General features: G+C 33.2%; 1 protein-coding gene and 1 long non-coding RNA gene across 4 annotated transcripts in view; one reads left to right on the forward strand and one right to left on the reverse strand.

Annotated features, from left to right (window-relative positions):
- LOC127553974 (uncharacterized) overlaps positions 1–20512 on the reverse strand; it is a 40496-nt gene that overhangs the window by 19362 nt on the left and 622 nt on the right. The window contains exons 2-3 of one of the 3 annotated variants that reach the window (XR_007951862.1): positions 19875–20021; positions 2658–3910 (exon numbers count right to left, since the gene is read on the reverse strand). This is a non-coding gene — a long non-coding RNA (uncharacterized LOC127553974). Of the gene's footprint in view, positions 1–2657; positions 3911–5220; positions 5446–19874; positions 20022–20512 lie in introns of those variants that run through there. The other 2 variants (XR_007951861.1, XR_007951863.1) reach the window with 2 other exon arrangements.
- SMPX (small muscle protein X-linked) overlaps positions 18613–20512 on the forward strand; it is a 47664-nt gene continuing 45764 nt past the window's right edge. The window contains 1 exon segment of the mRNA XM_051985116.1: positions 18613–18880. The gene's annotated coding sequence lies outside the window, so the exon portion shown is untranslated.

A 20512-nucleotide genomic window follows, 5' to 3' on the forward strand; every position in this document is an offset into this window, starting at 1 on the left:
AAGGGATAATGTTGTAAAAAAATTACCCTGGCATGGATTCTGTCAATATAAAGTTATTATAAAATAAAATAAAATAAAATATATATATAAAGAAACGACAAACAAGCTGATTTCACAAAAGTCTGGAAAGTTACATGAACTGATGCTAAGTGAAGTAATTAGAAAAAAGGGAACATTGTACACAGCAAAAAAATTATGTGATGATCAACTGTGATAGACTTCATTCCCCAATTGATAAATGGTCAAAGGATATGAACAGACAATTTTCACATGAAACTACTTGTTTGAGAGAGGACCCTGGAAAGGGAAGTCCCTCAGATAAATAGAAACTTTGTGCTGCCAGCATGACTAATAAAAGCTCTTTTAAATTTATGCTTGTCTTCTAGAATTTATAAATAAAACTCTCATGTTATAAGGAAAAATCTTCTTATTCAAGGATATAGGTAAAACTCAAAATAATATCTTTTGTAATATTCCTCTGGGCCCTAAACAACATCCTAATTGTGATTACCTATGATAAGGCAGACAAGAAGACTGTTTGCTAATAGACTTTCTCCAACAGATTCCAACATGTTTTACATCCTAGTGTTTCTTCTTTTTTATGTAGCTGTTAGGATTTTAAAATAAATTGTGCAAAGTTGTCCTTGTCTTAAGGAAAATCATACTATTTCTCCTAAATTCTTGTCACCTATTATATGAGCCTTCACTTGAGCCTTCAATTAAGGATTGCCACCGGAGTTCATTATAATCTCTGTGATCAAACAGATCTTGCTCACATCCTCTAGGCAGCAAATGAAATTATATTTGTAAAGCACTGAGCACAATTACTGGAATATAGTGGATATATAAATGCTTATTCATTTTTTTCTTTCCTAATAATATTTTTTTTAAAAGAGAAAGAAAAAAAATTAGCAAAACTAACCAACAATTAGCTGAGTTCCTTTCCTCTGTTGATTATCTATGATTTATCCTTTCTATAAAGTTATAGCACAGTTTCTTTCTCCCATTAGACTGTCAGCTCCTTTAGGGAAGGGATGTCTTTTGCCTCTCTTTGTAATTCCTGCACTTTGCACAGTGCGCGGCACAAAGTAGGTGCTTGATAAATGCTAGGCGAAAAGTTTTTGTACAAACAAAACAAATGCAGACAAGATTAGAAGGGAAACAATAAACTGGGAAAACATTTTTACAATCAAAGGTTCTGATAAAGGCCTCATTTCCAAAATATATAGAGAATTGATTCTAATCTATAAGAAATCAAACCATTCTCCAATTGATAAATGGTCAAAGGATATGAACAGACAATTCTCAGATGAAGAAATTGAAACTATTTATAGACATATGAAAATATGCTCCAAATCATTATTAATCAGAGAAATGCAAATTAATCCAACTCTGAGATACCACTACACACCTGTCAGATTGGCTAGAATGACAGGGAAAGATAATGTGGAATGTTGGAGGGGATGTGGGAAAACAGGGACACTGTTACATTGTTGGTGGAATTGTGAACACATCCAGCCATTCTGGAGAGCAATTTGGAACTATGCTCAAAAAGTTATCAAACTGTGCATACCCTTTGATCCAGCAGTGTTTCTATTGGGCTTATACCCCAAAGTGATACTAAAGAAGGGAAAGGGACCTGTATGTGCCAAAATGTTTGTGGCAGCCCTGTTTGTAGTGGCTAGAAACTGGAAAATGAATGGATGCCCATCAATTGGAGAATGGTTGAGTAAATTGTGGTATATGACTGTTATGGAATATTATTGTTCTGTAAGGAATGACCAGCAGGATGAATACAGAGAGCCTTGGAGAGACTTACATGAACTGATGCTAAGTGAAATGAGCAGAACCAGGAGATCATTATATACCTCAACAACGATACTATATGAGGATGTATTCTGATGGAAGTGGATTTCTTTGACAAAGAGATCTAACTCAGTTTCAATTGATCAAGGATGGACAGAAGCAGCTACACCCAAAGAAAGAACACTGGGAAATTAATATAAACTGCTTGCATTTTTGTTTTTCTTCCTGGGTTATTTATACCTTCTGAATCCAATTCTCCCTGTGCAACAAGAAAAATGTTCGGTTCCACACACATATATTGTATCTAAGATATACTGTAACCTATTCAACATGTAAAGGACTGCTTGCCATCTGGGGGAGGGGATGGAGGGAGGGAAGGGAAAAATCGGAACAGAAGTGAGTGCAAGGGATAATGCTGTAAAAATTACCCTGGCATGGGTTCTGTCAATAAAAAGTTATTTAAAAAAAAAAGAGAGAGAGAGAGAATGTCATATACACCTACCTCTAAAAAAAAATAAATGCTAGGTGATTGACTGAATATATTCCATTATATCTATTATAAAATCTTTCTAGCTTCATTTTTACCCCTCTGCCCAAACAATCTTACCACAAAGTGAAGGCATTTCCCCTTATCACATATTTACATTAAACTTTAAAGTTATTATAAGACTGTATATATTTTATAATAAGTCCCAACCCCCACATCCTCATTTGGAACCTAATTTTCATTTATCTTTTACAAAGAGAATCAGACAATCTCTGAGTTGGAAGGCATCATGGACATCATGTAGACCAACCTAAACTTAATGGACTTACATTTTATGGGGGAGATAACATGTACATATATAAGTATTTACCAAATGAATATATATGTGTTGTATGTATATATACTTTTATATATACATTAAAAGTTTTTACATATTATATATATTTTGGTTGCATGCACACATATATGCATACATATGTATAGGGTATATACACATGTGTGGGTATATATACTCATACACTTATAAATTCATGCTTGTGTTTGCACATGTACACACTTACGCGCACACACACACATACCACATACCAAAAAATATAGGGAAGTAGGGCAATAGTAATTCAGGAAATGAGGAACGACTTCTTACAGAAGGTGATGCTTGAGTTGTATTTTGAAGAATGTGAGAGATTCTATAATATGAAGGTGAAGTATTCCAAGCCTGGGGAATGAAAATCCCACTAATGAGTTCTGTGCTATCCTCAAATATTCTGTGCTATCTTACCTGTGTTATCATACCTCTGTATGTTTTTTTTAGGATATCTCTTATAGCTGGAACATATTCCCTCCCCATTTTCATCTTTTGAAATGCTATTCTTGTTATGAAATATTATTATTCTATAAGAAATGGTCAGGAGTATGATTTCAGAGAGGCCTGAACTGATGCTAAGTGAAATGAGCAGAACCAGATCATTGTACATGTCAACAGCAATATTATACAATGATCAGTTCTGCTAGAGGTAGCTTTTTTCCAACAACGAGATGATTGAGGCCAATTTCAATGATCTTGTGATGAAGAGAGCCATCATTACCCAGAGAGAGGTCTGTGGAAACTGAGTATGGATAACAATATAACCTTCTCACTCTTTGTGTTGTTGTTCATTTTCATTTTGTTTTCTTATTTATTTTCTTTCCTTTTTGATTTGATCTTTCTTGTGCAGCAAGATAATTGTACAAATATGTTTACATATATTGGATTTAACATATATTTTATTATCATCTATAACATACATTGGATTACTTGCCATCTAGGGGAAGAGATGGGGGGAAGGAGGAGAAAATCTGAAACACAAGGCTATGTAAGAGTCAATGTTGAAAAATTATTCATGCATATATTTTGAAAATAAAAAAAATTAATAAAAAAAGAAATGCTATTCTTCCTTCAAGGGCCAATTCCAGTGCCACACCATCTCCATGAAGCTTCTGCTGATGTCATCCACTGAATGTGATCATCTATATCCTTTGTTCACAATCCTTGAGTCTTCTTACTATTAGTCTTTTTCAAAGCCCCTTTCTCCTTCACTGCATAGCACTCTCCTTTCATAGGGTTAGTGCACAATAGACCTGGATAGACATAATTTATTAGAAGGTGAACACAATTTTATGACACGAGGGCTAGAGAGGGGAGAAAAATTCTTATTATTCCTTTAAATCACAGAATATGGTCTCAAACCTCATGTCTTTGGATTCAAATAAGGGTCCTTGTCAAAGTTTATCTTCCTCATCTAATCTTCACCTTTCCCCCCACAATCAATATAATCCCTTGGTCACTGTCACTGCTATAAGGAACAGCATGAGTCAAATTCTAAAGGCAATAAAATGCTGTGTATATATTAGCTGTGGTCAGAGAGTAACCTAGGTTAGAAAGGGGTATAAATGCAGCCAGAAAAGTAAGCTAGCAGCAGATGGTGAAAAGCTATTATTGCCAGATTCAGTGCTTGGCAGTGTAAATGCTTAGCAAATGTTTTTTTCACTCATGCATTCATTCACTCACTCACTCATTCATTTATAGGAGATTGGACTTAGTAAGCAAAAGGACATCAATAAAGGCACTTAAAGGAAATCTATGCATTTAATTCAATTTAGCTTTTTAAAAAAAAGTCTCTATTATGCATAAGGCATTGTATTAAGTAAAAATTTACTTGGTTGCTGTCCTCAAGGAATTTATAGTCTAAAAGCAGGGATTCATTTACAATATAATTCACAAATAAATGTGATAGCATGTAGAAAGAGATAATTGATAACTGTGGATCTAAACAAGATTCTTTAAGGAGATGTGAAGAAGGAAAGATTACTTGCAGTTGTAGAAGTAAAGGAAGGCTTCACTGAGGTGATAGTAAGCTTATTGGTCCTGGAAAAAGAAGAGGAATATGTTTCAGGCATAGGCGATGTCTTGTATAAATGCATAAAGGTAGGATGTGAACGATGTTTGGGAAAGTGCAACTAGTACAGTTTTTCTGAAACATGAAGTGTATAAAGAGGTGTAGAATAAAAGAAGAACAAAAAGTAGGCCAGATCCAGATTGTATATTATTTTTTACCCAATAGAAAGTGGGGAGTAACTAAAGGAATAAAAGAAAGAAGAACTAGCAAGAGATTGAGGATGACACTCAGCTGTGACAGAATCAAGATGGAGCAGCATTATTTTTGTTTTTTCTTATTAGGTTACTTTTACCTTCTTTCTAAATCCGATCTTTCTTGTGCAACAAGATAACTGCATAAATATGTATATATATTATATTTAACATATACTTAACATATTTAACATGTATGGGACTACCTCCCATCTAGGGGAGGGGGTGGAGGGAAGGAGGGGAAAAGTTGAAACAGAAGTTTTTGCAAGGATCAATGTTGAAAAATTATTCATGCATATATTTTGAAAATAAAAAAATTAATAAAAAAAGAAATGCTATTCTTCCTTCAAGGGCCAATTCCAGTGCCACACCATCTCCATGAAGTTTCTGCTGATGTCATCCACTGAATGTGATCATCTATCCTTTGTTCACAATCCTTGAGTCTTCTTACTATTAGTCTTTTTCAAAGCCCCTTTCTCCTTCACTGCATAGCACTCTCCTTTCATAGGGTTAGTGCACAATAGACCTGGATAGACATAATTTATTAGAAGGTGAACACAATTTTATGACACGAGGGTTAGAGAGGGGAGAAAAATTCTTATTATTCCTTTAAATCACAGAATATGGTCTCAAACCTCATGTCTTTGGATTCAAATAAGGGTCCTTGTCAAAGTTTATCTTCCTCATCTAATCTTCACCTTTCCCCCCACAATCAATATAATCCCTTGGTCACTGTCACTGCTATAAGAAATAGCATGAGTCAAATTCTAAAGGCAATAAAATGCTGTGTATATATTAGCTGTGGTCAGAGAGTAACCTAGGTTAGAAAGGGGTATAAATGCAGCCAGAAAAGTAAGCTAGCAGCAGATGGTGAAAAGCTATTATTGCCAGATTCAGTGCTTGGCAGTGTAAATGCTTAGCAAATGTTTTTTTCACTCATGCATTCATTCACTCACTCACTCATTCATTTATAGGAGATTGGACTTAGTAAGCAAAAGGACATCAATAAAGGCACTTAAAGGAAATCTATGCATTTAATTCAATTTAGCTTTTTTAAAAAAAGTCTCTATTATGCATAAGGCATTGTATTAAGTAAAAATTTACTTGGTTGCTGTCCTCAAGGAATTTATAGTCTAAAAGCAGGGATTCATTTACAATATAATTCACAAATAAATGTGATAGCATGTAGAAAGAGATAATTGATAACTGTGTATCTAAACAAGATTCTTTAAGGAGATGTGAAGAAGGAAAGATTACTTGCAGTTGTAGAAGTCAAGGAAGGCTTCACTGAGGTGATAGTAAGCTTATTGGTCCTGGAAAAAGAAGAGGAATATGTTTCAGGCATAGGCGATGTCTTGTATAAATGCATAAAGGTAGGATGTGAACGATGTTTGGGAAAGTGCAACTAGTACAGTTTTTCTGAAACATGAAGTGTATAAAGAGGTGTAGAATAAAAGAAGAACAAAAAGTAGGCCAGATCCAGATTGTATATTATTTTTTACCCAATAGAAAGTGGGGAGTAACTAAAGGAATAAAAGAAAGAAGAACTAGCAAGAGATTGAGGATGACACTCAGCTGTGACAGAATCAAGATGGAGCAGCATTATTTTTGTTTTTTCTTATTAGGTTACTTTTACCTTCTTTCTAAATCCGATCTTTCTTGTGCAACAAGATAACTGTATAAATATGTATATATATTATATTTAACATATACTTAACATATTTAACATGTATGGGACTACCTCCCATCTAGGGGAGGGGGTGGAGGGAAGGAGGGGAAAAGTTGAAACAGAAGTTTTTGCAAGGGTCAATGTTGAAAAATTACCCATGCATATGTTTTGTATATAAAAAACTAAAAAAAAAAAAAAAGACAGAGCAGCATCATGTGAGCTATAGAAAGAATGTTAAAAAGTGGAATAACCAAAGTGTCAAATGTTAAAAAATGATCAATAAGGATGAAGACTGAGAAAAGGCCATTGAATTTAGTAATGAAGATATCACTGATGACCTTGGATACAGACATGTTAGTAGCTTGAAGAAGCCAGACTAGAAATGGCATAGGAATAAGTGAGTTTTGAGAAAGCAGAAATGGTGATTATAGGTTCTTATTTTTCTATAAGTTTAGCAGCAAAGAACAGAGATATAATATAATAGTTTAAGGGTTTTCTGATTTAAGGGAAGGTTTTTTATTATTTTTTTTTAATAATAAGGGAGACAAACATACTGATAAGCAGAGGAAAAAGAATCAGTAAAGAGGAAGAGATTTAAAATGAGAGAGAAGGAATACTCAGGGGAGTAAGATTTTGGAAGAGATAGGAGGAATAGAATGAAAAACAAAAATGAAGGGGCCAATCAGAAATGAGCAAAAATGACTTGTGTTGAAGATCTGGTAAAGGATGAGTAACATGAATATATAGCTGACCAGGTCAGCAAAATTTAGTGACTCACAGATGGAAGCAGAGAAAGGTCTCATAGTTGGAGATTAATGTCATAGGCGCAACAAAGGGCCCCTGAAGTGGCTATAAAGAAGGTTAAGACTAAAGGCAGGAAGTAAAGGTAGAAATGAAGACTAGGAGAAGATCCAGGGATTAGAGCATATGGGAAGGTCATCAGAGTGGGTTCAATAGGAGTGAGACAGAGAAGAAGGAGCATAAGGGATTGTGTCCAGAGCTGGATTGAGAATGTTACTAAAGATTGGAATGGAGAGGAAGATTGTGAGCCATATGCTGAAGTCTTAAGAAGGGGAGTTTGTGCATGACAAAAATTAGGCTGATAGATGCAAATAATTAATAATATAATGATTAATAATTGTATGCAACATATAATTATACATATTATATTTATATATTAAATGTTTATAATAGATTATATATACTATAACTTATAATCATGTAATTAGTTATAATTATAAATGAATACATAATTATAGTAACATGTTACATGACATTAATATAATATATTATAAATTATATTATAATAATAAAAAAACATTTATGTAACACTTTAACATTTGTAAAGCTCCTTACTTATATCATTTGATTTTCACAATAAGCCTAAGAAGGAGATATTATCTCCTTTTTGTTGTTCTCTCAGTTTTACAGATGAGGTTAATAAATTGGAGAGGCTAAATGAGGTACTCAGAGTCACAAAACTTAAAAGTGTCTGAGGCAGGATTTGAACAATAATTTTTCAACTCAGATCTCCAGATCCCTAAAGGAGTAGGTGAATAGATTTTGTGGTGTCTGTAAACTTAGGGGAAAATCTACAACTTTCTTTTTACAAACCTTTAATTAAAAATTTCACATTTCTTTCCATTATATATATAGATAGCAAATACTATTCTGAGTCTGGGTCAAAAGACTTCAGCAATCTTCCAATGATATGAAAAAGATCTGAAGTCCTGACCTAAAAGTTGGGCACCATTATAGTTGCACTCAATCTTACATGGATCCTGAAAGTATCAAATACTTGTAAAATCTTGAACATATGTATAGAAGTCAGTTATTAATATTTTTTTCTTTGTTTTATTTCACTCTGTTGTTTTCATATCACTCAGTGGAATACTTGGTGTGGAAAGGCAGGGGAGAAATGAACAAAATATTAACAGTTGAATAAATAGGGAAGCAGAATTGAGACTAGCATAGATTCAACATTCCCTAAATCCTAGTGCAAGTGTTATATTCACATCAAGGAATGGGAGGGTGGTGTTAGAAATAGGGAGACAGAAAGGAAAGCACACAGCAAGCAGATCGTGCCTTGGTTATTTGCAGCATTGTGTGCTGACCACACCTAATCATTCCCATTCCAGATATATAATAATAGCAATAATACTTAGGGTTTCTATAATGCTTTTCCCACAGAGGGGAATCCATTTATTTTCAAATATATTATCTCATTTATTTTCAAATATAGAATTCATATTTTTATTAAAATAGTTTTGCAGAGTACATAGAAATGAGTAAGCTTTCTATATAGTATAGAAGGACAGATATGATTTTCCATGCTTTACAGGATTGAAATGAAATGAATCACAGAGGTAAAGCAGCTTAGGCCAGAGAAGCAATATTAGGAAATTGAAATAAAACATAACTTTAAATAAATTTGCACAGTATTAACTAAGGGTGTTAATTTCAACATGATATGATAATTTAAAAAAACCCAAAATGCTTATTTCAAGCTTTTTAATAATATAGGCCAATAAAATATATCTAATTTAAATGAGGCTTTAAAAACTTTTTCTTATAGATACTTTTTTGTGTTACTGTAACTTTCTGATAATTACCTCTTTCCAATTTAACAGATAAATAAAAAACAAAGTAAGGCAAAACTAGTAACTGCTTCTGGAAATTATGTGCTTCATTCTGTACCTTTTCTCTGAAGGTCTCTTCCAGTTCTATTTTTAACATGATTTTGCTCTTCTTGTAAACAGTTCTTCTGATTCTGCTCATTTGTCTCTGCACACAAGTTTTAGTACATTTCTTTGAATTCTTGTTATTTATTATTTTTATGGCATTATAGCATTCCATTCTGTTCTCAAATCAAAGTTTGTTCAGCACTGACTAATCAAAAAACAATGATTTTCCTTTTTTATATAAAACAATCTTATTTTTATTGACATTTTTTGTTTTATGTCACTTTTATTTCCAAACACACCCCATCCTTTCTTCTGTCAGTGAACCATCCCTTGTAACAAATATTTTTAAAGGAAAAAGAGACAAAAAAGCTATTTGGCAAAAACAAATAAACAAACAAACAAACAAAAAGCCAGCCAATCCATAAGAGCCAGGAAGGGTAACATATTTTAATATGCCTTTTGTATGTTAAGGAGGTATACTTAATCAAATCTAAGAGCCATAGTGAGAAAGTGCACTGCAAAGAGAAAAAAAAAGTAATTTTGACATTGGACTATATTTACAGACCACCTGTGCAGAAAGAGGAAATATATGAGGAGTATGGAAAACACCACGTGATACAAATGACATGACATATTGCTAGTGATAGATCACTTCAATTTATTCATCTATTTGCTGGACCTTTATTTTTGACAATAGCAGAGCAGTAATAACTTCTTAACTGCCTTAGTTATAATTTCATCCTTCAAAAGGTGGAGGAACCAACAAGGAGCAAATTTATTCTGTACTTAATTCTCAATAGCAGAGAATAATTGGTTTCTGAGGCAGAAATAATAGGAACTTTGGGGGGAAGTGAAAAACAGAAAATGCAGGCACAATATGACATATACCTTAGATTTTGGGAAAACAGATTTGTAAGAGTTCAGAGGGAAGAAAAGTAGAATCATATGGATTAAATTTTTACAGAGGAAGTCAATTCAGAGGGATAGGAGATGCTCAGGAATTAAATTCTCAAGACAGAAAGGAAAGCAATTCCAATTAGCAAGGGAAAATGAGGTATGTCTAAAGAGACCAATGTGGATACAGAGACAACTTTCCAACCAATTTACATTTTTAAAAGGAAGGTACAGGAGATAGAAGCAAATAAAAGTTAAATTTAGAGAAAAAAAAAGAGGATCAAAGAAAGGATGTGTGTTTATACTTGACATTGCTGTGTGAGCATTTACTGCATTAGAAATCAGCAATCACTTCAAATGAGGGCTTGGTTTCTTATTTTGTCAATTATATAGGTTTAAATGATGATAAAAATATTGATAATATAGATAAAACTTAAAAGTATATTAATCATATCCCCCCAGTTGGTTGTTAAATATTTACTGGCATATCCCTTCACAGGTAGGGTAATGATGATGATAACAGAGAGAAAGAATATCTACTCAAATCTTATTTTACTTTTGTATCCTCTGTCAAAGAAAATGACCTCTGTCCTGGAAATATCGGAACAAAAAATTACTTGAGTAACAAATAATTAACTAGAAAGGTTATGGGAAATGGTAGAGTTGCCATGATTTTGGAGAAGGGTAAAATATTGTCCCTAATTTCAAAAGGGGGAAAAACAGAATATGAAAAAGTATGGGTCAGTGAGCTTAACTCTTATTCTTTGGAAAGTTTTCCAAGAGATTAGTAAAAAGATGGCTAATGTATATCTATTTAGAAAGGTCAGCAGATTTCAGAGACATTGTGGCTTCAGCAAGAAAGCATATTTCAATCATTTCATTGACTATTATAAATACTCAAATTTATTACAAAGGACATATGAAGGAACTATTTGCACCTAGAGAAAAAACTGACAAATAGAAGTATGTATAGAATGATATTATATATATACATATATATAAGTATATGTACATTTATGTATATGTATATTTGTATTTAATGTTAATTGTCTCTAGGAAAAGAGGGAAAAGAAGAAAGGGAAAAAAAGAAATTTACATGATAACTTTTTTATATATTTAAAAGGAATAACAAATTGTATATAATAGATTGCAGTTTCACAAGCAATCATTTTTTATTTTTCTATATTTCATAAATTAAAAATAAAATAAATAAAACAAAAATATCATTTCAGACTGACCTCATTTCCTTTTTTGATAGTAAATTAGAGGAATATTATGGATATAGTTAATTTGGATTTTTTCCTTTTTAAAATAATAATATTTTGTTTTTTCAAATTACATGTAAAGATATTTTTCTTTTATAAAATTTTGAATTCCACATTTTTACCCTTCTTCTCTCTCTACCTTCTCCTAAAAACAGCAAATAATCTGATTTTTAAAAAAACTTTTAATAAATTATCTCACAGTATTCTTTTGGAAAAGTTGGAAAGATGTAGACTAAAGAAGATAATTAAATTCAGAACTGTTTTTTTTTTTTTTTGCTTAATTCAGAGTAGTCAGTCAGTCAATAAGTATTTATTAAATTCTTGCTATGGCCCAGGTACTGTGCTTTGAAACATGAAGAAAGACAAAAAAAATTCCCTGCCTTTCAAAAAAGTATTCTAATGGGGAAGACTATGCTTATAACTAGGTACATATGAGATATGTTATTCAATAGGTTAAAAAATAGTGAGAACAGATACTAACAACTGAATGGGAGAAAATAATTTGAGAGAAAACACTAACATATGGACTTGGGAGATATGATAGCTATTGCCAAGTACTCAAATGGGTCATAAATTAAATAGGAATGTGACTTACTCTCTTTGCCCTTGGAGGACAGAACCATGATCAATGAATAGAGAAATTGCAAAGGGGCAAATTTAGTTTTGAATTTGCAAAAAAAACTTTCTAATAGTTACAGCTGTCCAAAAAGGTAATGGAATGTCTCAAGAGATAATGGGTTCTTTCCTCTTAGTTGTGTTTAAGCAGAGGATTGATGATCTATTGAAAGAATATATTATAGTGGGGAATTTTTTTTCCTATGGATTGAACTACAGGAATGCATCTTTCAATGCTCATATTCTGTGCTCTGTGTCTCTTAGGATATACAATATTCCACACCCAATCTTCTCTGAAAAATCTTCTTCTACAAAAATTGCTACTACAAATTAACTAAGCGTCTTCTAAGACAGTTTTTAATTTGGTCATTTGAAAATCATTTATTTGGTGTCTTTTAGGTATAAATCAAATGAGATATTCATTTAAAGTTCTTAGTAATGCTCCTATTACATAGGAGACCTAATAAAAATATTTATTCCCTTTTCCTGCCTTTAATTTACAGTAAATGTACACCTCTGTCCAAAAAAAAAAGATGAAATTGTCCCTTCTTCTAAGTGGCTCTATTTTCAACATTTGTCAACATGTGTCAAACTATGAATTGCTTCTTTCTAAGAAATTAGGAAGAATGAGTGAATTTCCCTCATAAATAAAAAAAGATAATGGAGGAGAAGGTGTGCAAGCAATTAGAGGGATTAGGGTAGGTCTCGAGTAGAAGGAAACAGTTGAGATTAGTCTGAAAACCCTCCAGATGTTCACTATAATACACATTTTCTAAATGAAAGTAATAAGTGATATAGCAACATGTACCTGTCTCAGAGTGTTTGCAGTGCCATAATAAAAGGCACAATGTATTTATAAACAAAAGAAAATATGTCAAGTGATATTTAGCAGCTTTGAAGCAACAGACCTAAAAATGTATGTAATTAACATTAGACTATGTTAATATTGTGACACAGTTAAAAGCACTTTACCAAAATTAAATGCCTGCTATGTCAGACCCTTATCCTAGGTAGTATAGTGTGGGCAAGAAACAGTCCCTGCCCTCATGGAGCTGACAGTCTAATTGGGGATATGACACATATGTAAATAATTTAACCTATAATAACATAACTTGTCACTCAGTAAGCATTTATTAAGCATCTACTATGTGTTTGGGGGAAGGATTATTACTTGAGGACCAATTCCCCCCTTTCCCCTTAAAAAAACTGGCAAAGCAGACCATGAGGAATATATCAGCTACAAATATGGTGCTCTCCAAGAATGGGCTTCCAAGAGTTAATTGTTAATAGCTTATAAACACTGGAAAGAGAGCAAAGGACAATATATTTATATCCATTGATTTTTCCCTGTTATAATCCATAATGCAAAATGTTTTTCTTGCATAATGAACAAAGGCCATTTTCTTTGTCTAAATTTAGCATACAAATCTAAGTGCAAACTTTATACATGACTGGCTCCTAGACATATGAGGGGAAAAGAAAATAGAAGGAAAGAAAAGTAAAATAAGAATGAACATTAGAAAGGAAGGAAGGAGACAAGCATTTAATTAGACACCTACTATGTGTCAGGTATAATGCAAAGGTTTTTATAGATATCTCCTCATAAAAACTCTGGGAAATAGGAGCTATCCTCATTTTAACATTGAGGAAATGGAAGCAGACAGAAGTTGAATTGTCCAGTATTTGGGCAAATTAAATTTGAACTTATCTTCTAGACTCTCAGCCTAATGATCTATGACTAATACCACCTAGCTTCTTCAATGTTATTTATCAATGGCAATATTCAAGATCATAGGATCGGAGGAAACTCTGCACTTTGTAGAATGGGTCCTTCAGATTAGGCTCCCCCAGATTCAAGATACTCTGTGGGTCAGTCACTCAAAACCATAATTCATGAATCCCATCAATGACTAAAAACCTAATGCCCCATTAGGCTCAAATTTCTTTTTTGAACTGAATTTTCTGGACAGTTGTCTTATACCTCACCCTAGCTTAAGTTAGAAATTCTATAAGTTTTTTGACTTTAATCTATGATGACTAAACTACATCTAGTCATTTTCTATGTAGAATCTATTTAAGTAACAACTGTCTGGGTTTCTGGGATCTTCTAATTTCTGAATTATATTATTTCATGGATATTTGAGGGAGTAGAAGTGGGAAAGGCACTGAGAGAAATCTAAGTCAAGGGGAAACATTATTGACTCTCCCCTTGTGTTTTCAGTTCAGTTGTTTTTTGGTCATGTCCAGTGTGAATTTTGTGACCTTATATGGAGTTTTCTTGATACTGGAGTGGTTTGACATTTCTTTCTCTAGTTCATTTTATAGATGGGGAAACTGAGGCAAAGAGGACATACTTAGATATAGATATGTGTATGTGTGTATATGTGTATATGTAACTATATATGTGTGTAATACATATATTCACATGTATATATATTATGCATAGTATATATAGTATCCTACACATGTTATGGATGTATAGATGTGTTGTATGGGTACACACATATCTCAGCAAACTGATAAAGTTTTTCAGACTTTGGGCCTGTCTTTGCCAGTAAAAGGAAATTTAAAACAAACAAAAAAAAACCCTTTATTTTTCTTGATACTCCATCCTACTTATGTTTGTTCTTCTACTCGTAGGCAGCCTCAGGAGTTTTTTCCTGGCAATACATGAAATGAAATCATCATTTTTTTCTCCTTGTCTGAAGTAAAAAAAAAAGTTATTCATATTGAGAATCTAATTATTTCCAAAATATATTATGACTGTATATTATTCTTTTCATGATAGAATTCCATGTTGTCAGAGAACACATCTAATTCTGAAGCAGAATCTATAATATTGGTTTAATTTCATTTTTTGTTACTGTCAAATCAAGAGTTCTTTCCTTTAATATATGTTAGATGCCTACTTAGGAGCTCCAATGGCAATTGCATTGAAATTCATCAATGCCTTTAACCAAAGCTGAAGAAGTTCTGAAATGGTTCTAGGGTAAGAAGTGAACAGGGGGAAATATTCAATATCTGAACCATATGCTTATGCTATTTTTCCTTTTCAAACTATTAGACCATGTTAGAAAAGGAAGGAAAAACATCTTTAGGAAGCATTAAGACAGGTGACCAGTAACCCTGTTACCATTAAAGACAGGCATGGTGAAGATTTAAAAAAACCCAAATTAACTAACATTTGAATGTATCTTTAATTACTACTCACTTGGGCAATATAAAGCAGGTCACTAAGACTATGGAATTAAAGATAATTTTTCTTTCTTAAATTTGACATCTAGTCTAATTGATTTTCATTTTGCTGATTATTTCAATTTTCAATTATTTCAGTGTTTCAGAGGCATCCATTTATAGACAATTTTACAGATGTTATATATTGAATAATTTTTTTTCATTTTCTTTTTTTCCATGTTGTCATTTAGTTTTTTACTTGTTTTTGTCCCAAATTGTGAATAATTCTTAGAAGACAATGTGCCTGAGACAGAAGGGTCATAATTGAGACTTTAAAATGATGATAGTTATTAGTTTAATGTCATAATTTGACATTACAAGCTAAATATTTAAAACTCATATAGTAAATTTAACTCAACTTTTTTTCTTTTTTGTGCTTCTTTATTAAAGCTTTTTAATTTTTAAAAGATTTGCATGGATAATTTTTGATGCTAACCTCTATAAAACCTTATTCCAATTTCCTCCCTTCCCTCCACCCCCTCTTCTAGATAGTAAGTAATCCAATATATGTTAAACATGGTAAAAATATATGCTCAACTTTATTTCAATGAACATTTGTTAAATACTTACTGTACTATGTTGGGTTTTGAGATACAAAGATGAAAAGAAAATGGTTCTTGTCTTTAAAGAACATATGTTGTATCAGCATAAATTCATGCTTATTATAGAATATTCATAAAGTAAATAAAAGAAAATTTATAGATGCCATGAATTGGACTCTGTAATCACTTATACTTCTAGATAGAAAGCAGCTGGGTGACTTAGAGGATAGAATGCTAGAGCCAGGAAGGCTAGAGTTCAAATCCAGCATTAGATATTTACTAGCTCTTAGTATGACTCTAATTGCCACAGTATGACCCTCGTGGAGTCACTTAACCTTTTATCTGCCTCTGTTTTCTCAGCTGTAAAATGGGGATAATAATAGCACCTATCTCAGAAAATTGCTATGAGGATAAAATGAGCAGTAATTATATAAAGCACAGTCGTATTAAGTGCTAAATAAATGCTTGTTTTTTTCCCCTTCTTTCCAAGCTCTATAATCTATGATCCTATGATGCAGACATGCTAATGACATTATGGGATTAAACTAGATGATTTACAATGTTTCAGCCTCAGATTTATGAAACAATGAGATTATAACCTAAAGAAGTGACTCTGATAGTTGGTACAAAGTGAGGAGTGAAAGCCTGGGAATCTTAAGTATCTCATCTCAGAACTGAGTATATTGTTAGAGGGGCCCAGGGTGGTCATTTCTATAGTTGACTTCTCTGGTTCTCAATGGGAGAAGCCAAACACTTCTGAGAAAGCATTAAGGTTTTCAAAGCCTGTACCTGTTTTTTAAGTGCAGGAGAATAACTCTCTCACCACAGAAATGTGTTTTAGAAGGGTGGTATGTAAAAATGAATCCTTATAGATCAAATCATATTTTAAATGGGCACGTGAGTCAGACTGAATAATCAGGCAAAAACCAGAACCAAGCCATGTAAATCAGCTGAATGCCTAAATATACAGAATCAAAATATTGCCTTTTCATTTAACTGATTAATAAGTTGGTCAAAACCAAGTCAAACTTTTCTTATTCCTTTAAAAAAATTAGGTCAAATGAGATCTGAATAAATGTGTTTTGGGAGCAGTTGAATGGCACAGTGAATAGAATGCAGAAACTGGGTTCAGGAAGACCAGAGTTCAAATCTAGTTTCAGATATTTATTAGCCATGTGATCCTGGGTAAGTCCTTTAATTTGTCTGCCTCAGTTTCCTCATTGGTAAAATGGGGATAATAGAACACCTTCCTCTCATGGTTGTGAGGATCAAATGAAATGTTCATAAAATGCTTTGTAAATCTTAAAGTACTATTTAACTGCAAGCTATTATTCTTATAGTTTTTAAATTTTGATTTAACCAGGCCTCCACTGAAATCCTGTGTTATCTCATCATGAGTTCCATAAGACCATAACAATGAAGCACAAGCTAGTACATTCTCCCAAGCCAGAAAAGCTTTTAGTAGGGGCTCAGTGATGGACTGTGGGTATCTTTAATCTGAAGACTAGCCTTGCCAAATTTAGCCAGGGCCACCATCAGATTGGCCAGAGCAATGATGATCTACTCAAGGTACTGAGAGTAATGGTTTGTAATATGTGAAGGAAGTGCTCATGTTTACAAAATCATAGGGCTGGAAATATTTGAAGCACAATGTGTCCCAAGCTCAAAAATACAGTAATGCTTTTGGATTACCCTGAAGAAAGCACTACAAAATAGAGCAACAAAATATTTCCTGAAGCAAACTGACAATTCATTCCATTCAAAGGCACTATAGTGAATCCTACTACTGTAAAGGGCAGAACTTCTGTAAAGTCCAATTATAATTTTTCTATTTAGTGGATTAGGAGATTTGTCCATAAGATTTTCTTAGAGTAGAATACATCTATCTTTATGGTAACACAATGGGTTTTCCTTTTGCAATTATTATTCCCAATTGTAATTTTTTCCTTCAAAAATATATGTATTAAGGGAACATACTGTATAGTGAAAATGCCAATTTTGTGAATTAGGAATAAGGGGAAGCCCCAAAATGGCCAATACTGATGAAAACTCGCTTATTTAATGAATGTAATCATTTACTTCAATCTCTTCATCTTACAAATAACCAAAATCTAGGGAAAGTCAAATGACTTGTCCAACATCTCAAAAGTAGTAAAAGATTTTTAACCTTGATTCTTTGATTTCATAGCCAGTATTCATTCCAAGGATTCTTAACTCTTACAGGATCTGTAGATAGATTTTAATGAGTCTGTGAACTTGAATTTTTTTTTTAATCTTTATTTTCACTATCTCTAAGTGACAGCATTTTTTCCAATTAAGAATGTAGACAACAAACATGATTCTGATAAAGGAAGCATTGATTTCAGTATATTGTCAAAGGAGTTCATTAAACAACAAACAAACAAAAGTTGAGAACAGCTGCATAATCCTGTATTACATTAAGTATGTGTCATCTCATTTATTGAGTCTGGACCCTTTTCACATTTTCCTAAACCTCTTATCAACACTGTTTATTGTTTTTAGTGCTTTGGGATCACATTTGCATTGGGCACTTACTCCAATCTGCCCACAGAGCCAGTTCTGGAAACTTTCTATTTCTCACACTTTGAAATGCCCCCTTCAGACTGCATAAAAAGATACAGCATCAGCTGTGAGAAAGAGGAGGCCAGAGAATTAACAGCCCAAGGTGTTTTCTTAGACACTTACTACTGATATTTGAGCCCTGATTTTAGCATGGCCGAGCCTTTTAGAGGGAATGGAGTTATGAGTTGTGTCAAACTCTATATTTAGGAAGAACAACTGTAAGCAATGACAGGAATTCTCTTTTAACACTTTACTTCCAAACAGAGTTCTACTCCAGGCTGGAGTGACTCTCAGTGCCGGCTGGGACACAGAGCACTTGAGTTATTTCAGCCACATGAAGAGAACCAGAAACAAGATCACAGCTTACTGAAGACAGTATCTTCTTCCCAGCCTCCAGGAAGCATTGTTGTATTCGCTCACCTGACTGCTTGGATTTTTTTCCCCCCCTTATGCACTAAATAAATAAATAAACCAGGTAAGCTAAAGGAGTTGGCTGTGGAAATTGGGCTTTCTTCTAGGACGAATTCCTTCATAAATGACTTTGAAGTGGTAACTCCTTTCACAGCTTTGTCTGCTTGTTGGCAGGGAACAGGGGCAGCTGATTTGTGAGTTGATTGTACATTGCAATGGCTTTTAGGCATTTTTTTTTTAAGTTTGTTTGGCTCCAAAGGGATGTTTAGCTGAAAGCTCTTCTCCTATCTAGTGAAACAAACAAACAACAACCAAAAAAAAAAAAAAAAAAAAAAGCCAAAGTATTGGAATGAAATAAGTGTGACCTGAAAAAATGCTGTAAATTTGGGATGAATTAAAGTAGGCAAACTGCTGCAAACAGATTTGGGTCTCATTTCTAAGAGGCTATGATGCTTAATCAGAAGGGTGGTGGTTTGAGAAAATTTATAATATTGCTTTTGTTTGACTACAATGCAAAGCAGTGGCTATGTGTTATTACACCTTTTCAAGTTCAGAAAAGTTTTAAATGTTTCTAATATTCTTCTGAATGCTAGCCTCTATTTAAGTGGTGCAGTTCCTGTCCAATCTATCGATGATCCTGTTGTTGTAACAGTGTGCATCTATATACAGTATGGGTAAGAGGGTAGCATTTATTGACTGTTCTTTTTGTTGTTGTTAGCACCAAATTATGAAACATGGAGAGAATAAGGATATTTTTCCTACTGTCCCCCCCCCTTCGTCAGCATATTTGAGGCAAATTGAACAAGAAGTCAGTTACTCCAGACAGCTGCACATCTTTCTACACCCTTCTCAGGAATTATATTTAACTGCCAGGCAGAAGATAATTCCCTATGGGTTTTAGATTTGTCTTTATATTTGACCTTTTAATAAAAATTTCTCCAAACCTTGCTTTATTTCTTTTATGAGTCCTTCCAATGTAATTAACAACTATTCACCTGGTTGATATGATTTTGCTAGGATGTATAACAAGTTTGCTTTAAAAGGAGAATGTTAAATACCTGAAATATAGGGCTTGCACAATTTCCAGTTTATATGACTCAGCATAAAATCCATGAAAGGTTAATGTTAATGTGTGGAGTAGCCAATAGACAGACTTCATCTTTTCATCCTAAATTGGGAAGAGTATCCAGCTCAGTAAGGTGTTTCTGAAAATCAAAATCAATAGATGATTTTTTGGTTATATAGTTTCCAAATTTTAGCAGAATACTAAAAGCAAAAGGGACATTATTCTTGAACTAAAGAGCTTTATAAGACCTTGGGATGTGGTATGAGTAAATCTGTCTGTGGTATAGTTTTGGTAAAAGGTTTGAAAATGTGTTAGAAAGATGAAGCAGCATTCAGTAAAATAATGGAGGTGAGCAGAGGGACAGGGAAACAGCCAGGAAATATTGTCTATTTTTACTCATTGGTCTGCTTTTGCCCTGATTTCTCTGGAAGTAAATGAGGACAGCAGGAACAGCCGCCTAAGAGATTTATATAAATGTGTCATTCGTATACCTTCTCTTAGGAGTTAGGGTTGGAATCTGACCAACTTCCTGTAGACATTCAAAACAGCTTAAGGTATGTGTCAGAGAGATTTGTATGTATATCTGAACTGTGTAGCAGGTTTGACCCCCAACTATAATCCATCTATAAT

Source organism: Antechinus flavipes, chromosome 3 (genome assembly GCF_016432865.1).
Source record: "Antechinus flavipes isolate AdamAnt ecotype Samford, QLD, Australia chromosome 3, AdamAnt_v2, whole genome shotgun sequence".
Classification (NCBI taxonomy): Eukaryota; Metazoa; Chordata; class Mammalia; order Dasyuromorphia; family Dasyuridae; genus Antechinus; species Antechinus flavipes.